Genomic DNA, 21,990 nt, shown 5'->3' with positions numbered 1-21,990 from the left:
CCCACCAAATGACTTCACTGTGATGATTTTCATGGACCAATATTGCTCTGAACATTTACACATTTATTTCTTTTATTTTTCTGTTTGAAGCAGCCCAAGTTTATATCATTCAAAATTATTATAGTTTGAAAAAAATCTCATTTGTTCAACACAAATATTAAAAAAAATAAATCTGCTGGACACTGGACACCCTTCATGGCAGCTGGGTTCACTCTTCCCAAGTCCAATGTTTTCATTCAGGGAATGGAAATTATATATGAAGAGCAGGGTGAGAAAACTACAGAATTCTAATCTTCTATATATATAAAAGCCTAAGTGACTGAACGACCAAACGACCAGTCGACTGGTTGTTATGACACACACTGACCACCAGGGGCAGAAGCTCAATGCAGGAGCTGCCCCCTGTTGGCCAGTGTGCTCCCACAGCCAACCTCCCGCGATCCCTCCCCTCAGCTGGCGATCCCCCTCTGCCCCCCCTCCCCCATCAGCCCCAATCGCTGGCCAGGTCAAGGGACCCCATGCGTGCACGAATTTATGCACTGGGCCTCTAGTTTCTACATAAGAGTTCTCTGGGTTGAGATGGAAAACAGGAGAAAAGTCAGTTGATCTTTTCATAGGTAGGTCAGAAATGAGGCTTTCTTATTAAGAGGTAGAGTAGAATAAACTTGGCAACCATGATCTGTAAGGGCGGGAATCAGGAAGAAGTTAAGGATGACTCCCAGACTTCTGACTTGGCTGTTGGAACACAACAGAAGGAAGAGCTATGGGGAGAAATAAATGAGACACATTTTGGCTATGTTACATTTGGATCCAGGTGAAGAATTTGGTGTTCAGTGCAATATGAAGATCTGAAGCTACAAGCAGAGGCTTGGGCAAGAGATACAATTTGAAAGCCATCAGAATATCTACAGCCTAGTCACCTATAGAAAGTTAAGAAGAGGATTTCAAAAAGGAGAGCAGACAATATTTCAGAGAAGTTGAGTAAGAAAGAACCAACTTCTCTCTGGCTTTAGCATTGAGGAGGTCATTGATGACTTTAGGATAAGCAGTTTCTGTGGATTTGTAGGAGCAGAAGCCAAATCATATTTGATGGAGGATTGAATGAACAGCAAAGAAATGGCAAAGCTGAATGAGAATGATTCCAGAAGCCTGGATAAAAGAAAAAAAAATAGAGTGATAACTGGAGGAGGCATGCAGTATAGTGGGAGTTTTGTTTATTATTATTATTTTTTATTTTTTTATTTTTTTAAAATATATTTTTATTAATATTTTACAGAGAGGAAGGGAGAGGGATAGAGAGCTAGAAACATCGATGAGAGAGAAACATCGATCAGCTGCCTCCTGCACACCACCCACTGGGGATGTGCCCGCAACCAAGGTACATGCCCTTGACCGGAATCGAACCCGGGACCCTTCAGTCCGCAGGCCGACGCTCTATCCACTGAGCCAAACCAGTTCCGGCTATTATTATTTTTTAAAATTATTTCAATCTTTATTGTTCAGATTATTACAGTTGTTCCTCTTTTTTCCCCGCCATAGCTCCCCTCCACCTGGTTCCCACCCCACCTTCTGCCCTTACCCCCCCCCCCCACACACTGTCTTCATCCATAGGTGTATGATTTTATCCAGTCTCTTCCCGCACCCCCCACACCCTTTCCCCCCGAGAATTGTCAGTCCACTCCCTTTCTACGCCCCTGATTCTATTCACCAGTTTATTCTGTTCATCAGATTTTTTATTCACTTGATTTTTAGATTCACTTGTTGATAGATATGTATTTGTTGTTCATAATTTTTATCTTTACCTTTTTCTTCTTCTTCCTCTTCTTAAAGAATACCTTTCAGCGTTTCATATAATACTGGTTTGGTGGTGATGAACTCCTTTAGCTTTTTCTTATCTGTGAAGCTCTTTATCTGCCCTTCAATTCTGAATGATAGCTTTGCTGGGTAGAGTAATCTTGGTTGTAGGTTCTTGCTATTCATCACTTTGAATATTTCTTGCCACTCCCGTCTGGCCTGCATAGTTTCTGTTGAGAAATCAGCTGACAATCGTATGGGTGCTCCCTTGTAGGTAACTAACTGTTTTTCTCTTGCTGCTTTTAATATTCTCTCTTTGTCTTTTGCTCTTAGCATTTTAATTATGATGTGTCTTGGTGTGGTCCTCTTTGGATTCCTTTTGTTTGGGGTTCTGTGTGCTTCCTGGAGTTGTAAGTCTATTTCTTTCACCAGGTGGGGGAAGTATTCTGTCATTGTTTCTTCAAATAGGTTTTCAATATCTTGCTCTCTCTCTTCTGGCACCCTCATAATTTGGATGTTGGTACACTTGAAGTTGCCCCAGAGGCTCCTTACACTATCTCCATATTTTTGGATTCTTTTTTCTTTTTGCTTTTTCGGTTGAGTGTTTTTTGCTTCTTTGTATTTCAAATCTTTGACTTGATTCTTGCGATCCTCTAGTCTGCTGTTGGATCTCTGTATATTATTCTTTATTTCAGTCAGTGTATGCCTGATTTCTAGTTGGTTCTTTTTCATATCCTCGAGGGTCTCACTAAATTTATTGGCATTTTCTAGAAAATTATTGAAAAACCTTATAACCGTGGTTTTGAACTCTATATCCAGTCATTTGCTTTCCTCCATTTCTTTCATTTGTGACCTGTTTCTTTGTCTCCAAATTTTGGCTGCTTCCCTGAATTGATAGAGTGGCTTTGTGTGCTAGGTGTCTATAGGGCCCAGTGGCTCAGCCTCCCCAGTTACCTGAGGTGGACACTCTTGGTGCACCCCTTTGTGGGCTGTGTGCACAGTCTTGTTGTAGTTAAGCCTTGATTGTTGTTGGTATCACTGGGAGGAATTGATCTCCAGGCCAATGGGCTGTGAGGATCAGCTGTGTCTACGCTGGGAGAACTTCTGTGCTGGAGACACCCTTATGAGACAAGACTTGCTTCAGTGGGACTTTGGTGCTCATTGAGTCTGCCCCCGAGTGTGTCCCTTGTGGATTTGAGGAGTTGTAGTCTGGATGGTCTCACTCTGACCCCTGGGTACACTGGCTCTTGGATCTCCAAGGAGGTGCAAATTTAGCCTCTGCCTGAGGCCACCCAGCAGAAGCTGCAGAGAAATCAGCAGATTCCTCTTCTTTGTTTGGGTTTTGGAGGTGCCCAGATGAGGCCCAGCTGTGAAGCAATGCAAGCTGCTGTGGGGCCTTGAGCCTTCTTTTGGATGTTCTGGGTCTCACTGACTGAGCTGCACTTTGATAGGTAAGTTTAGATTTTAAAGGACCAGGCCTTTCATATGCAAAAGCCTCTGCCGTGGCTTGGATGGGGCAGAGTCTCAGGGCAGAACAAACAGCAATGGCTTCCCGTCAGCCCTGCCCTAAGAGGCCCCCAGGTCTCAGTGTCCCGTGGTAATCACTGCAAGCACTTCTGAGAGAAAGCTGCCCTCGAGTTCCACCCACTGCCAGACTGTCCAATTTCTCCCCGTATGAGTCTGGGTCCCCAGAGTCTCACCCAGAACTGGAGTTCAGAGCAGTCAGGAGCTTGTGTCTCCCTGCGGATTGAAAAAGTCAGCCGCATACTCAATTGCAAGCCCTTTCAGTGCGCGCGCCTCCGTACCCTCTGCACTTTACTTCCACAGCTCCTCTGAGTCTCAGTGTGCTTTTCTCTTTCCTTCTAGTTGTAGAATTTCCACTCAGCCAGCCTTCCTGTGGTTCTGGATGATGTCCGTTTTGTCTTTTAGTTGTAGTTTTGAAGTGGTTGTGCAAGGCGGCAAGTTCAGGTGTTTACTTATGCCACCATCTTGGTTTTCTCTGTTTATTATTTTTTTTAGGTTTGAAGAGACTTGAAGATGATTCCGTGGTGATGAGAAGGAGGGAGAAGTTGAAGAATCAGGAGAACAAATGAATCATTGATAGAACAAGTTCCTGGGTGGAAATGAAGAAGAGTAAATCAAGAGCACTATGGTGAGACTGGCCTTGAAGCCCTTTCCAAGACATCAAGGAAGGAAGGATATGGATGCAGATAAACTTGTGAATGAGATGTGAGGAACTGAGGGTGTTCATACCTGGTCATCTCAATTTTATCAGTTAAGGAAAGCAGGGATAGTTGAGGTAGGCTAAGGAACATGAGAAAAGTGGCAAAAGTTTGGATCTACCATGGGGAAGAGGGGAAAGGAAACGGACAGGGAAACAGATGAGGTTAGCTAAGAAGCACTAAGGGCCCAAGGGAGACTGGAAATCCTAAGTGGGCGGTAGCACTAATACACCCAGTTGTGTGTATTTCTCTAATGCTTGGCTACCAGTGTGTAGAGCTGGAGAAGATAGATATGTTTGGGTTAATCTAGGGATGGGGATTTATAAGTTAGGAATAATAGCAGGACAAAGGGATGAGGAAGCTGGGTTTTCTAGGTAGAGTAGTTGAAGTGATGAACCATGGGAGAGGAAAAAAGAAGCAGGAAAAGGTTGATGCCAAGTGAAAGACTGAGATAGAATGGAGTGCTCAAGTTGCTGAAGATCTTGTAAAGATCAAAGAACAGGCAAGTTCAAAGGAGGGCTGGGAAGGTCTGGAAAGACAGGCTAGTGTGGTCAGAAAATGCCTACACTAAAATGTGTTTTCCAAAGCATTTTGCCTCCATTTCCACATTGTACTATAAAATCTAAAAGTGCATTACAAATGAAAGGATAAATGTCTGGTAAATTATTTGTTATTTTGTATTATCTATGCCTTTGGCTCTCTTCCATGTGACAATTCCATTCTATTTTCATTGAAATAAGAAAATGTGGACCAAATCTTAAGAGCATTATTTCGCTAATGCATTGACCATTTTTTAAATATGATGGTATTATTATTTTTTCTTTTTTAGTGAATTTGTTGGGGTAACAATGGTTAATACAATTATATAAGTTTCAGGTGAACAATTATATAATACATCATCTGTATATTGTATGGTGATATTTTATTATTATTACATTTTTATGTTAAATATAAGCTCTTGGGAAAGAAGCCAGTGTTTTCTATTTCAACAGTTCCAGCAGCATTATAAGCTTAAGCCAGCCTTCTCTGCTTTGTCCTTTCCCCAAAATTTAAGTTGGTTTTAGGAAAAATTTAACCTGTAAATCTCAAGAGGACAGATCACATCAATAGAGTCCACATGACAAGTGACTAATGGTAACAAAGTGGACCCATGGGATGATAGGGAATGTCGATGAGGCAGTTCACACCACTGTGACCTAGATTGAAAGCTAAGCCTGAAAGCCAGTTAGATTCATGCAGGTTAGATGTGCATTGCACATAAATAAGGTACTGGACCCCTCAAATCTCTTTAGGGCTGCTTCAGCTGTCCTTTCGGAAGAGAAGTGAACAATTAAATGTGTATTTAATTTGAAAATGCTTCAGTAGGAACACAAATATTTCATTTGGTATGCCTCATCCTGTTAAAGTATGTGTTTAGCAAGTATGCAGATTAGGTGAAAATGCAAACAGAATTATGGGTAATGGATTGGAATCTCATTTGCAGAGGAAAAAAACTTAAGAGATGTTATTAGTCAATAGGACTAGGGTGCTTCTCTAGAATCCTATTTAATTGTCTTATAAGTGGACAGAATAACGATAGAGTTGGCCATGTGTAATGGCCACCAGGGTGTACAGAAAAAAAATAGCAAAAGAAAAAAAGGGCAAAGATTTGTCACTGGGTCTCTACACACAGGGTGCTCAGACAAGCTATCAAGAAGTTTCTCATTTCTTGCTGAGTATATTCCTACAGAATTAAAAATAGGGACAGTATCTGGTCCATAGTCAGTGCTTAGTTAAATGGCAGGTCTATTCTCCGAAAATAAGACAGTGTCTTATATTAATTTTTGCCCCCAAAGACACGCTAGGTCTTATTTTCAGGGGATGTCTTATTTTTCCATGAAGAAGAATACGGTACACATTTATTGTTAAATGAAAATAAAGGAAATTTATTACCTGTATATGGTACGGTAGTACGGTAGTTGTCAACACAAACCAGACAAACTGTGGAGATTGTGTCACTGGTTGTTGTATCTCATGACATTAACATCATCTATTTTCCATGCTCTTAGTCTGTGTTCATCAAACCACCTGCTAAGGGCAATTTACCACCCCTGTCAGCTCCCCTGGCATGCTGACATGAATATTCCAGTTTGCTTGGCAGTTTTATCTTTCCTAGTAATTAATGAAATAATATTCTAATTTATTTACATATTGTGAAATGGCTAATTAGGGCAAGTTGCTGCCCCTGGTTCTGATGAATTTGGGAAAGAAAATGTAAATTTCTCTACCTTTAAAGGAGATGAACAGATCTGGATTCTACAAAACACTGTCACTCAGAGGAGCCCCACGTGAACTGTAAACCTCTCTCTTTGACACTTTCTGTTCAACAAATGCCATGTATGGCTTCTTTCCAGTGTCAGTGCCTAGAATTCCACAAAATTGCCTGTAAACTAAAATAACCTTGACCTTGATGAGGAGCTTCATTGTAAGGAAATGGGGATCAAACCTCAGTCTCATCGGGAGTGCTTGTGAAAATGCATATTCCAGGCTTCCCCATAGAGATCCTGCCTCAGTAGACCCAGGTGGGACCCAGAATCTGCACTCTTAGCATAACTGATTCCCATACATATAGTCAACACCACACTTTGAAAAATGGCTGTAGCTTGGGGTGCAGGCTCCTCTCTGACTATGGGCTCTAGCAAGGGACCTTTTCTGTTTCTGAGAGTGAAGTCTGATGCACCCCAAGGAAGGGAAGTGGCGGCTCTGAAGCCCGTGTGGAGTAACAAAGGACAGGAAGAACTGGTGGTAGTCCTGGAATGACCTCGAGACTTTTCACAGGAACTCAAGCTGTCTGTCTGAGGGTCTGGTTCTGGCCGTCTGTCTGGTGAGACAGTTTGGTCTGCATGACAAGTTGGTCCTGTTGCCACACTCACTTGCACAGAAGCTGATTTCAGGTTTAGAAACATGTTTACTTTGATTTGGCAAAGGCTACTTTGGCAAAGGGCAGAGATTCCCTCAGGCAACTTCAAATAATGGCAGCAGCATGATGTGTTGTAAATGTGGATGTGGCAATAGGTCTTCTATCTCTTGTCCTAGAAGTCAACAATAGTGGAATTTCTCACCCATATGTAGTGCTGGAAATCTTTATTAACTGGCAGTTGGCAATCTTGGACAGAGAATCGTAGAATGCTAGACTTAGGGCTAATCCACAGACTACAGTAGAGCCCCTCTTCGTTTTAAAGATGTAAAACTGAGGCAGGCGGAGGGCGGATGATTCACCAACGTGCAGCAAGCAGCCTCTTAGAGGCAGAGCTGGGACTAGTAGGTCTGACCTCAGTGCAGAGCACCCTGCTGCCTGCTCCCAACCACAACCACCAGCCAAGCGCCTGCTGAGTCAGCACAGATGGGTTAGATGTGTTGGTTTGACAACTGTTCGGACATATTTTATCAAACCGGCTTTAGCAGACACCATTAGCTGCTTTGCATTTCAGTTTTGTCCACTTAACTCTACATAATTTCTCACTGCCTTGAGCAACCCATTTATTTTATTTTATTTCTTTTTTTTTTTTTTTTTTTTTACCAGCAATTCTTCTAAGTCAGCATTTCTCCTAAACTAGATACAATCTCCATCTAGTGGCTCAAAGACAGCAATAAAATTTCCTGCAAAAGTTTTGTATGTAGGTCAAAGGAATCAGACATTGTTTACGGCCTGGAAGAGAAACTCCTGGATCTTCATGCCCAACACCCTCACATTACAAATGAGACTCCAGATGGGGAAAGCGACTTGCTGAAAGCCTCACAGTAGGTCATGGAGCCAGAAGCACTCTTCACTACTCTGAATACCAGGTGGGCATTGCCTGGTCCCACTTTCTTGCAGGACATATGCTCCTGGAGGGCAGAGAGGTGTTGGGAGCACCTGGGACTCCACAGTGCCTGGCACAGAGCCTGATGTACACTAGAGCCCAATGCACGTGAGAGAGCTAAATCCTAACCACTAGACCCCCGTGAAGGTTCTTTGCAGGTGTGATGGGTGAATGGGTCCTCCATGACCAGATTCATGTTGCCAGCCTCCATTATTTTTCTCTGTGGTGCCATCAAGCCAAAGCGGTTCTCCACACAGAGGAAGCGCCATCATGTGGCTGGCGGCTGGATGGACTCCTGCTTTAGCTGAAGCTACTGAACAGTGTGCTGTGTCTTCCAGTTGGCAGGGCGTGCTTTCTGCCTCACCTTCAGCCACACACTTCTGCACCCTTTCTGGTTGAGCATCTCTTGCCCAGGATATTTCTGTGTCTAGAGTGAATTTCCTGACACAAAGCAAATGTAAGTGTCTCTGACTAGAAGTGCCCTGAGCACTCAGGGTCTCATCCCTTCTATTTATAGCATGCTTCAGTGACAGGCAGTTCCTAAGGGGGTGCTGGGGCAGAACTCAGCACTCGCCAGACCTACTGTTCAGGAAGAGGCCTGGATAGCTCCACGGGGATGGGAATGGGCAGCGTTTTGAAAGGCTGCAGGTGGCGAGTCTGTTGGGGTGAGAGACTGTGGGTGGCAGTTTTATTTGTATTCCAAATAGGCTGAGGATTTTCTTCTTTTCATTGAAATCCCCTGGAAAGAAATGGGGGCAGGAAGAGTGGCAGGCAGAGGCGGGAGCTTTTGTATCCTGGGATCCATGGATGGGCTTCCAAAGGGGGATGAGTTCTGAAGCCCCTGGAATTATACATACAAGTGTTGTGTTTGTGATTTTTTTGTAACAAATTGTCTTTATTTTTTATCAGCTCCTCAAAGGAGTCAGTTACCCAAACATGTCAACCCCGGTATAATGATCAATCCATTTCCAAACTGTCCAGAATGAACCAATTTTTCATCTCACTCTGGAAGAGAAGATTCAGTCACAATTGTTTTCTCTCACCACCCCTTTTCACCCTGACCTGATGTGATTTTAAAAAAGGGTGTGTGCAGCTCTGACCGGTTTGGCTCAGTGGATAGAGCGTCGGCCTGCGGACTCAAGGGTCCCAGGTTCGATTCCGGTCAAGGGCATGTACCTTGGTTGCGGGCACATACCCAGTGGGGAGTGTGCAGGAGGCAGCAGATCGATGTTTCTCTCTCATCGATGTTTCTAACTCTCTATCCCTCTCCCTTCCTCTCTGTAAAAAGTCAATAAAATATATTTTTTAAAAAAAGGGTGTGTGCAGGCCCAGGCCGGGTAGGGTAGCTCAACTGGGTAGAGCATCATCTCGATACAGAACAATGAAACAATATCTATCTATCTATCTATCTATCTATCTATCTATCTATCTATCTAATCTACCTACCTATCTCTCTCTCTTCTTCTCTTCCTCTCTCTTGCAAATAAGTAATAAAAATATTTTAAAAATAATAAAAAATAAAAGAGTGTGTGCACATAGAAAACAAGTATATAAGTAAAATCCTACTTTTATAATGGGTACATATCTAAGTCCCAAACTGAGACAAGTGGAAACTATACATTTCTTTTACTTTTCCAAAACTCAAATTAATTTCTATTTTGCACCCCCATCCCATTCATGTGGCAGAGAGAGTAAGTCTTACTCTCTATGTTTAGAATTTTCTATTTCCCTGTCCACCCAGGAGGTTGTGTCTCAATTCTGGGGCACTTACCTAGGACTGGAGTACCTACCTGGGACCAAGGAAATGGGTATAAAGGAGGTATCTGTCCTCTATGTCATTTGTCCACACAGTCATCTGCTGAGATCCGTCCTTCATCCCACTGAGTCCTTGGCCATAGGGCCAAATGTGTCACCACTGTGTCTGTCTTCTGGTCCTGGCCCTGGCAGACCTCCCTGCCAACTACATGATGAAGCCTTGGACTGCACGTGGCTCAGGCAGATTTTGGGCAGAATTTATTTCCTTGTGGTTGTAGGACTGAAGCCTTCAGCTTCTAGTTGGCTTTTGCCTGGAGGGTGTATACAGTATCTAATGGTCACCCTCAATTTCTTCCCACGGGGGCTTCTACAGCATACTAGTAGTCACTTATTCCAGCAGGCAGAGTCTAGAACGAGTGTGCTAGCAAGGCAGAGCCTTATAAAAGGTAACCTACTCGCCCTGACCAGTTTGGCTCAGTGGATGGAGTGTTGGCCTACAGACTCAAGGGTCACAGGTTCGATTCTGGTCAAGGGCATGTACCTTGGTTGCGGGCACATACCCAGTGGGGAGTGTGCAGGAGGCAGCTGATAGATGTTTCTCTCTCATTGATGTTTCTAACTCTCTATCCCTCTCCCTTTCTCTCTGTAAAAAAAATTTTTTTGGTCTTTTTTTTTTTCTCTCCTTTTTATTTATTTATTTTTTAATTGTTTGAAGTATTACAAATAGTAGTACATATGTCTCCTTTTTTTTTTCCCCATTGACCTTCCCCCGGCCTCCCCTTCCCCCCAGTACATGCCTTTACCTGCCCCCCCGTCCAGTGTCTTGTATCCATTGGTTATGCTTATATGCATGAGTACAAGTCCTTCGGTTGATCTCTTGCCACCCTCCCCCCCCAACCTCCCCTGCCTTCCTGCTGTAGTTTGACAGTCTGTTCAATGCTTCTTTGCCTCTGTATCTATTTTTCCCCCATTTCTTTCCTTTAAAAAACCTTGCCTCTGCAGACTAGAAATAAACATATAATAACAAAAAATGTTTGAGTCCCAATTTCAATGTCCAACACTTCTGAGTCCCCGTTTCAATGTCGAACAGTTCCTTATGTGTACATGTCAGCAATGATATCTGGATGGTGGGCACATGGTGGCAATGCAGGTCCGACCCTCTCTGGTTTGGTCCTAGGCAACCTGCTGCATCGCACAGCTGCTGACTGCTAGCGTGGCAAGGCATCGTCAGCGTCTCCCATCTCTGGACTGTTTCTCCTCTTGTCTTCGTGGTTGGAGCAGACCTGTCAATTCCTCTCTGTTGCAGGAATCCATATGGTCTTGGAGTTGTTTTCTGAAAATATACAAACATATTCTCGACCAAAAGTTAATAAAGGAAACTTTTCTATATAATTGATTTGGGATCCTTTTTATTTTTGCCCAAACGATTTTCCTTTGTCTTATTTAGACACCATGTGTGTTTTTCATGGGTGTCTCGCTGTTAGCATTACAAATGAAAATTAATTTTGTAAAGTAAAAATTTTCTAGATGTAATTTACTTATAGGATATTTTCCTTACATGATATTACTCTACTATCCCCCCTTTTTTGATTAATGGAGGCTTTTGTAAATTTTATAATGTAGTCTTGATAACTTTAAATTTTAATTTTTTGCACAAAAATATGACTGCTTTAGTTTCATTGCATGTTCAGGAATTTTACCATGAGATGAACTACCAATAGAAATTTTAGTTACCACTTTAGGAACAGCTTTTTGTCCAGTACAATTAAATTTTCTTGAATATTCATTTATTTCAATTAGCCTATTGAAATTAATCTGAAAATTTGATTATTATTTTACTGTCAAATTTAATACTCTGCCAACAATCTTAGTTTACCCTGTAAATATTAGTGGAAAGGATTATTTGCATTCTTGAGTAGGCCCTGAGCATTCCTGGTGCTAGGCTGGATTTAGATATAGGGCAGCTGCTGTCGGCCAAGTCACTGTCTGTCACCTGTGTCCCAAACTGAGCTGGGCGTGGGAAGCGAAGCAGCCATGGGGGCAGGAGACCTCCCTCAGACGGGGTGAGGGTTCAGGCCCCTGCAAGGTTGGGGGGGTGAGGGTCTGTGCCCCACCTCTGTTGATCCCCAAGTTCTCTCCTGATGGCCCCTCTGCGACTGTGCCTGTCTTAGGTTGTTCCTTCCCTGAGGAATCTTACCCGTCTCTGGCTAACCAGTCATCCTCCGGGCCAAGCAGGGTGATGTGAGGTTCAGTTCTGTCTCCTTGGTAGCCTATGCCCCCATGGCCTCCACGCCCAGCACCTGCCTTGGGGTCCCCTGGCCTGCTGGCGGGGCCCCAGCACTGATCACATATATCGGGGAACTCAGGTTTCTTCTTCAGGGAGGGCCCAGCTCACACGATTGGGCGAGAGACAGATCCATGGTACCAGCCACCACGAGGCTTCAAGCTCAGCATGAACAGAAAGCTCAGGCAACAGCTGAGGGCAATTGGATTGTGAGAAGAGGGTTCCTCTTGGCACAAAAGGCAAGAGGGGCCAATATAGAAAGCTCAGGTGCCTTCCCAGTGCCTTAATTCCTTCTGAAAGGGATTAAATCCTTTCATGTCCTTTTTTTTTTTTTAATTGCTGTAAACATTCAAAGAATTAGTTTGTAAGTTTGTTTGGGATAATTGTACAATATGCCGTTGTAAAATATCTAAAATTATAATGACATTGTAGAATAATATCATGTAAGGATATTCTTTGCTCTAGGCCATGGCAATTCAATTTCCAACTGGCTGTCAATTTCTTTTTGTAACTTTATATAAACTTTGTCAGGGAGGCAAAAACACAAATTACTTACTTTAGTTCAAGAGGCCAAATATATTGACTTTCAATTACAATCCTTACGACTTTTGAAGGAAACTTCTCTTTGTTTCCTTCCAAAATAATTTTCAGGCTACAGGGAGTTTCATTTAAAAATCTTTGTCACATGAAACAATTTCTCTTAGGGTTATGGTGACCACTAGTATGGATTAGATTTAATATTTTACTTTAATTTAATTTTATTTTTTTATAATTTTTTTAAATTTTTTTAAATTGTTATTTTTTACAAATGTGTCCTTATTCCCCCATAGCCCCCCACCCTCCACTCATGCCCCACCCCCCTGCTGTCTGTGTCCATTGATTAGGCCCATATGCATGCAAAAAAGGTAACCTACTCACGAAGTGACATCCCATCACCTTTGCCTTGTTCTATTAGTTAGTCACAGGTGCTGCCGACACTCAGTGGAGAGGATTATCCGAGGGACTAAACACCAAGAGGTGGGGGTCATGAGGGGCCTCCGGATTCTGCCATAGGCTACAAACCAAAACTACTTTAAACAAGATGTGGGGGGAATTTTGTAGATAATCAAACTCTTTTCCATTTTGCCTTAATTAGCTTCTAAAAGACTAGAATTTATTTGATGGTACTTTTATGGTACATTTTCACTCTCACTTTTTATCGTTTTTGATACAGCATTGTTCCATTTTCTTTCCATAAAAAAAAAGATTTCATATTTCAAACATTGCTCCAGCTCAAAAATGGAAAAACTAATTGCAATCTAGATCTAGCTTTAATGGCTCTGGTGTCTCCATAATCACTCCCTTGAAAAGTTTTTGAAGCAATGTAAATACTGCTTACAAACACAGGTTCAAAACCTGGCTCTGCCCTTTTCAAGCTGTGTCGTCTTGGACAAGTTAGTTAACTTTTTGTGCCTCAATTTCTGCATTTGTAACATAGGAATAATATCTACCCCATAGAGTTATGAGTATTCAAGAGCAAAATGCATGTAAAGTATTTAACACACCACCTTATATATAGTTAAGTACTCTATTAATGTAAACTTATAATAATAATGACAACAATTACTATTATTGACCTAAAAAAGAAAAGTTTTGAGAAGGGAACAATCAACAGTATGGCATAGAGGCCAAATATAATAAGGACTGGAAAAAACTCAATAGATTTAACAGCTGGGAGGTCATTGATGATCATGCTAAGAGCTGTACCAATGGATGGGGGGATACTGTAGCTGCACTGCAGTGGGGGTGCAGAGGAAATGGGATATTGGGGAGAGAAAGCAGAAAGAGAGGGCATTGGCTCCAGCAGGAAAAACTGTGATGGGAAGAGAATTAGATAATATCTATTATATGCTTTTTGCTTCTACATGAAATGGGTATCAGGGTGCCACTTTAAAAAGACAGTCTACCTAGCAACTTCTTACACCTGTCAGTCTTTTCCCTCTTTGGATTAGTGCATTTCCTAATCTTTTCTTTTAAAAAAAGAAAGTTAAATATCCAAATGTCTATTTGTGGCTTCTCTGTAGTTTGCTAAATTACAACTTTAAATATTTAAAGGTTTTCAGCATACATAGCAAGCTGATGCAATAAATGCAAAGAAGAAGGAGAAGGAGGAGGAAGAGGAGGAGGAGAAGGAAGTGGAGGAGGAGGAGACGACCTGTAAGAGGCAGGAGAGATTAATGAACAGTTATAAATTCTCAGCTGGCTTGAGATAAATGGTGGAGCCTTTGAGCATTTGGAAGGAATCAGGTGCAAGCCAAAGATGGCGGGCCCTAGCTGGTTTGGCTCAATGGATAGAGCGTCAGCCTGTGGACTGAAAGGTCCCAGGTTCGATTCTGGCCAAGGGCACATGTCTGGGATGCGGGCTCAATCCCCAGTGTGGGGCATGCAAGAGGCAGCCAATCAATGATTCTCTCACATCATTGATGTTTCTATTTCTCTCTCCCTCTCCCTTCCTCTCTGAAATCAATAAAATATATTTTAAAAAACAAACAAACAAAAAAACCCAAAGATGGTGGATTTAGAGGTTTTAATATCATATATACTAAATTGCAAACCCATTCGGCAAGTGACCAACTACCAATATGGATAAAATGCAGGAGCTGACGTTTATATTTTTCCTAAGCTAGATGGAGGATTTATCAATGTGGTAATAGCTCTCAAAGCTGGAACAGAAGGGAAGATGCTTGAGTTTGTAATTTATTATTACTCCACTTAACATTTTATTTTGAGCCAAGAATCATACTTTACCCAAGATCTTCCTGAATAATTTTAGTTCATCAGCCAGGAGGAAGAATAATTCCTGAAGGCTAAGGGTCATAAGCCTAATGCTGGGAGTTTACCTTAAAAGAGCATTGGAAATATGGCATGATGCAATATCTGGACTTTACAGAGCCAAGGGGATCCTTAGTTCTCCCCCTTGGGGATATTTATGGAAGCTTTAATAAATTGTTACTATGAGGAAGTAGAAAGGGACTGGAGTCACAGATTTCTATATCAAATCCCAGATCCGCTACTAACTGTGTGAGTGGGGTCACTTCATGCCCCACTAAGCCCCGTTTCCTTGACTGTGAAATGGGGCCATTATATCAGTCTCATGGATTGTTGTACAGGTGAGATGGGGTGCTAGGTATCTGGCATGTTGAAGGTCCAATGAATTTCTCCCGAATTTGGGTTCCTAGAATATCTCTACTTTCTATTCAACAAATATTTTGAATTCTTCCTATGAATATAACCTGTGTAATGACCTCTAAGTTCTATCCCCCAAATGGGAATTAATGAATGACCTGTTCACAGTTACTGCCATAGTTGTATGACAGGATGTGAACAGGGAAGTGTGGTGAAGTGCCCTGGAAATCAAGACCCCGGGCTGTGCCTATCGCCCACTGAGTGACCTTGAAATGATATTGACTCTCTGAGCCTGCTTCCTGATTTGTAAATTATGCTCACAGGGTGGATGATGGTGTAAAATAAACACATTCTAAGTTTTCTTTTGTCTTGAATATACCCAACCTAGATCATAAAGTTCTTTCCCTATTGGGCTATTGAGCCATACCTTTGCTCATGATAATTCATTAAGAACCATTATTAGCAGTCATTATTATTGCCAGTAACTCTGTTTTCTGTGGAAGAATTTAGCAGCTAATGAAATAATTCACAACAAATGGATTTGCTAACTAAAATGTGGTGCAGTCCTATGAAAAAGAGAATTTGTTTTATTATAATTAATATTTATTTTTAAAGTCGTTATTTTATGTAATACTTTCAACAATATAGATTTTTAAAAGTCATTATTAATCAGTTCCTGAATTGTATGTGCATGAATATGTGATGATTTAACCAATAATTAGATTCTTGCACTCTATACAATCTATGCAAAAGGGTCAAACATGAGCAGGAACAATTTGGGCATTAGAGGAGACGCGGAAGGGCTGTGTTCTGATCACTTGCTGTTCTGTGATGTTGATCGGTACTGCTGTCCTAAAATATACCTTTGCCTACAAGGATCCTGCAGGCTAATTTCAGCAGCTGGGAACCTGCCTAGGCTGTCATTGGCTTTAAGGTATGTTGCCGCAGGCAGTCACCGGCAGGCATCTGTCTCCAGATCTAGGGGGAGCTTGCAGTGACATGACTCCCAGCCCCAATATGGGGCCAAATGGAAAGTGATAAGTCATAGTTACACATCCAAATGCTTTTGTCAGAATAAATGTGGTACTTGTTGAAAAGTTGTATATACGCACAGAGAAGACTTAACTGAACAACACAGGGGCCAATGCAGATATTCAGGACCAATATTGACACAGACTAGCAGGGAAATTGGACATCAGGAGTCCCTACGGTTCAAGGTGCTCAGCACATCTGCCCTGTCGTAGGGTCCTTCTACATAGCCTTCGTGCTCCATGGGCTTTGCAGCCAGCTAGACCTGGATTCATTTCCTATTGCTGCTCCTTATAAGCTGTGTGACGTCGGGCAGGCTTTGTCTTCTGTAAAATGAGGATAAAAATAGTACCTACCTCATATTCAGTGATTGTGAGAATTAAATGAGATAATTCATATTCTGTGCTTTGTAAAATACTTTTCACATAGTAAGCCCTGAAGTATTATACTTGTTTATTATGGTTTTGTTATTGTTAAATAATAATAATAATTGGGGCTCAGAGGAAGATGCTCAAGGTCAGGTAACTAACACCTGACAGCCCAGGTGAACGGACGCCTGGGTCTATCCTATGGCTATGCCATGCTGCCGCCACGAGAAGCGAATGGTTACCGCAGGAGCACCAGCAGCAAAGGCAGAACTTGCCCATCCATGCTGTTGAGGAACAGTTGATTCTGGGAAGAATCTTTTAAATTTTTAAAAATTTTTATTTTTTATTATTTATGTATTTGTTTACTTGTTTATTTATTTATGTATTTGCTGTTAGTCAGGAACAGAAGGAAGTGGGATCCAGTCACAGCTACCACAATTCTTCCGGCCGTTCTTGCCACAGGCTATAGAAAGACTAAATCTGGGCCTCAGGGGCACTCCCAGACCGGTCAAACCTAAACTAACCAGTGTGTGAACTGGGGTTAAAATTTAACAAAAGAAACGGTAAGCAGTGCAACAAGTATATAACTTCTGTTTTGTCTTCTTCTATACTGCTGTCATATCCCATGTACTCTGTGAGGCAGTGAAGAACATTACAAATCACTCTGAGTGTGCCAAATATTGCCCACAACTTACAGAAATACACAATGTCTTCACCCAAGAGTCATGGCCTTAATATTGCATAATATAACTAACATGATCATATCCACAGTTATTTAAGCCAGTCACCTTTTCCAGTTCTTTGTTTGTTGTGTTTTATGAAATGGTTAAGTAGTTAGAAAAAGTTACCAAGAATGGAGGAGAGGAAAGAAGAGATCACGGTTCTGCAAGGGGATAAAGAGACAATTGTGTAATTTCCATCTAAAAGTGGTAAAAATAAAGGCACCAAGTCATTAACCCAGGGTGCACTCTCTGGCAGGCCTTTGGCAAGAAGTGTAACACCTACTTAAGTGGGTCACAGCCTGATTGCTAATTTCCATTCAAGGAGTTTGTTTCATTTTCTGGTGTCTCAGTTAACTCTAAGGGGATGCTTTAAATAGTTGTGAGGACATCCTTGGAGGTGGTCAAAGTTTCCAGAGTGGTCATCATTAATTTCCTTTGTCAGTATTTCTCCACTTTCCCATGTGTCTTCAGCAGAATCTGAGCTATTCCTCTGGAATTCAACCAGCAAGCTGTTATCACAGTTCTCCAGCCACCCCTGGATACCATTGCCAATGAGCTGGAAAGAACTGTGTAGGAGGAAATGCCAGTCTTGCTGAGTAAGGCAACTTCTTCATCCCAAAGTTGACTGGTAATTATTGTGACTATGTTCATGGGACCACAGGAGGTGCAATCAGCCCAGACCCAGCTCTATCAGATTAGCTTGGTAAGGAAGGACACTATCCTGGGTACTGAAGCATTCCAAGTCCATGCACTGAAGAGCTGGCAGAGTCAGGCTATATGCAGGCAGCAGGCATGGTTACCAGCCCTCTGAATTCTGGGGTTCCTTTGGTGTGATTAGGTTATGAATGAGAGAGAGAATAAAAGCTGAGGGTTCATAAAGTCTTTGCTGTCCACAAGCTCATGCTTTCATATCAGATCTATTTCTCGATGAGGGTGAGTGGTCCAGTTTCAATAGTCCACAAAGGGACTCTCTCTAATTTGGAAGTTTAGTTGAAACAGGGCTTTGAATTGCAGTTGACAAGTGATTCTGCAAGTTATTAGCTGCATGATCTTGGCCAAATCACTTCAGTCCTCTAAGTTTCAATGTCCACATCTATAAAATGGTTATATTCTACCTCCTTTCTGGGGTGGTTGATAGGCTTAATTGAGATGTGTATGTAAAAACTCCTGGCACCCATCACAAGGAATGCAATGAATTATCCTGACCTTTCCTCGTTAGTGTATTTTATTGTTAATACCATAATATAAATAGACATCTCCCAGGTGAAACCAAATAGCATCTTTTTTAATTGAGTTTATTGGGGTAACATTGGTTCACAAAACTACACAGGTTTCAAGTATATAACTCAACAAAACATCATCTGCACACTGCGTTGTGCACCCATCGCCCAAAGCAAAGTCTCTTTTAGTCACTCTAGTTTCTTTTTAAAAAAACTACTTGGCCTTGGAGATTGTTCAATTCTGATGATAATCATGATGATGATGAAGAAGAATACTTATATTTTATTCAACATTTACCCGAGGCTTACCCCTGTATTAAGTGCTTTTCATGTATTATCTTATAAAATCATTATAATTACACTGGGAGGCAGGTACTATTTTTCTCACTTATAAATAAAGAATGACACTAAGAAAGATTAGTGGCTTGCTCAAGGTTGTGAAACTAGGAGTAGAAGACCTGAAATTTAAACCCAGGTGACTGACCCCAAAACAAAAATTCTTAACCATTATTTTATACGGTATCTAAGCTATTAGTTCACCTTATTCTTCCTCAAACCAAAAGATTTTCTGTGTCCAGAAGACTTAGAAAACTGTGTTTTAAGAATGAACCATTACCAATTTTAAATATGTTAATAGTTTAAAGATGTTAATATCTTATTGAAACAAAAATTTTAATTGAAAGACAATCAGAAAATCACTTGATGAAAATATATTGATTTTTTAAATATATATTTTTATTGATTTCAGAGGGGAAGGGAAAGGGAGAGAGATAGAAACATCAATGATGAGAGAGAATCATTGATCGGCTTCCTCCTGCATGCCCCCAACTGGGGATCGAGCCCACAATCGGGGCATGTGCCCGGACCAGGAATCGAACAGTGACATCCTGGTTCATAGGTCGATGTTCAGCCACTGAGCCACGCCAGCAGGGCGATTTTTAAATTCTGTGTGGAAATTTAGAGAATAAATATACTCCATGGAAAAAAGAAAATAAATTGTGCTTTAAACTAAAGTCTGAAAGAACTAATTGTAGAGATACACACAATTTAGAAAAAAATGTAGTACCTAAGGTTTTATTATTAATGTTTTATTATTCACGAAAATGTTTGAGAATTTGGAGACAAGAAAGTTTGCTTGTATTCTTTTAAGATTCTAAATGTTACTTTTGTTTTCTATAAGAGCTCAAAATTTATGTAATACCCATCTGCTCCCATATCACAAAATATGATAATATTGGATAAATATGAGAGATTGGAGAAGATAAAAAATCAGAAACAATCTAGAAATTAAAATAAATAAAGCTATTTCGAGGCCAAAGAAACAACTTCATAAAGGGTAAACCACTGAATATTTTTCATGGTGAAATGGGAGGCACTTTCATAGGTCAAGTTGACACCATGGAGGCCGTTATTTGCTGCTGTCCGGAGGCCCTATTAGAATTGTTTTTCTTGGGTTTTGCTTAAAAGAACAAATGTCATTCTAATGCCAGTATTAGCAAGTGCCATTTATTGCTTAGATTTACTTTTCTAAAATGTTCCCTCTCCTTTTTAAGTAAAGGTATGTCTTTCTAGAATACGAAAAGCCCTAATTTAACTAATGATGAGATTATTCAGAATAAGTAAAGTGTCTTTAAAAGATTGGCTTATTGATGTAATTCATATGAACTGTCTCAGAGGAAAATCAGTAAATCTCATATTGGTACAATTAATAACATCTTTTCTGTTAGCTTGATAAAGGCTATTTTTTTAAAGAAAAGCAGGAATTGTTTTCACTTAGTCAGTCTCATTATTCTACTGAAACAGCCCCTGCCAAAGTTTACCAATGACTTGGACGTGGCTTTACTTGCATCTCTAAGGACTGTGGGTTATGCTTCTTTCTTGAAACACTTCCTTAATTTGGCTTGAGACATCACTTTCTCTGGTTCTCCTTCTACTCCACTGGTCAGGTCCTCTTTATCTACTGACTGCTAAGTGTTAAAACATTTCAGGGCTTAGACCTGCAACCTTGTTATTTCTTTGTCTTTATTTATTCCCCTGGTAGCACCATACCCAGTCTCTTAGCTTTTAAAGGCATCTGTACACCAAATGATTCTCAAATTTACCTTTCTAGCCCTGACCCCTTTTCTAAATTACAGGCTCACATTCAATCATCTACTCAAATCTTCACTTGAATATCTAATAGGGGTCTCAAACTTAACCTGTCCAAAATCAAACCTCTGATTCTCCACCAACATGCTCCATCCCTCCACTGACAATCTTCTCCCTGTACAGTGTTCTACATCTCAAGAAAGGCTGTCTTCCTCTAACACCCCACATCCATCAGTAAATCCTGTTGGTATTACCTTCAAAATACTATATATCCAAAATCTGAACACTTTACATTACCTCCACTGCTATTTTCCTTTGCCAAGCTTCTATCGTATTTCACCCCCTCAGGTGAATTATTTTAATAACTTCCCAACTGGACCCTCTTCTTCCTTCCCCCCTCTACAATCTGTTCTCAACATAGAGGGATCTATTTAAATTGCAGGTAAGAACAAGTCACTCTTTTGCTCAAAACTTTTAATGGCTCCTCATCTCACTCAGAGTAAAATCCAAAGACAATATGTCCTGCAAGGCCCTACATGTCCTTGAACCTCAGCTCCCTCTCTCACCTCACCTGCATCACTGGTGGGAATGTAAAGTGGTACAGCCACTTTGGAAAACGTTTTGGCAGTTATTAAAAAGTTAAACATATACTTACCATATGACCCAGCAATCCCACTTCCAGATATCTATCCAAGAGAAGTGAAGATATGTATCCACACAAAAGCTTCTTCCACAAATGTTTATAGTGGCTTCATTTATAACTGTTAAAAATGGAAATATTTAAAATTGGTAAATGGCCCAGCCAGCGTGGCTCAGTGGTTGAGTGTCAACATATGAATCAGGAGGTCACGGTGGGATTCCCGGTCAGGGTACATGCTCAGGTTGTGGTCTCGATCCCCAGTATGGGGCGTGCAGGAGGCAGCCAATCAATGATTCTCTCTCATCATTGATGTTTATATATATCTCTCTCCCTTCCTCTAGGAAAGCAATAAAAAATATAAATAGTAATAAAAAATTGGTAAATGGATTTTAAAAATTGCTCTGAATATACTGTGAAATACTACTCGGTAACAGTTGCTAGGAGAACCGCTTTTGAAAGGCCATGTTGACCCGTTCAAACAGGTCTAATATTTCAGTCACCTCTGTGAATGGCCCCTGGAGCATATTGGAGCTCATGGGCGCAGAAGGGTGATAATCCTTTAACTCAGGGAAGGGCAGGCAGCCCTATCACTTCATGTGTCTCCCTTCTGTTTGGCTCTCTTGGTTCCCCATCTGACTTTGTGCTCTTTCCATCATTCCTGCTGTCGCATGTGGTTGGGCTCACGGCCTCTGTGATAGGGCCAGACAGCCAAGGGTGTTTGCACAGGAAGGGCATTTGCTGTGGGCTCAGCTGCCTCACTAATTCCGCTGGTGTTTTCCATCCCCTGGAGCAGGAGGGAGAAATAGACTTGTAACTTGAGGGCAGGACCTTGTTTTGTGTTTCCTGTAGTGACCCGTCACC

This window comes from Plecotus auritus, assembly GCF_963455305.1.
Source record: "Plecotus auritus genome assembly, chromosome: 5".
Lineage (NCBI taxonomy): Eukaryota > Metazoa > Chordata > Mammalia > Chiroptera > Vespertilionidae > Plecotus > Plecotus auritus.
This window is presented reverse-complemented; position numbering follows the sequence as displayed.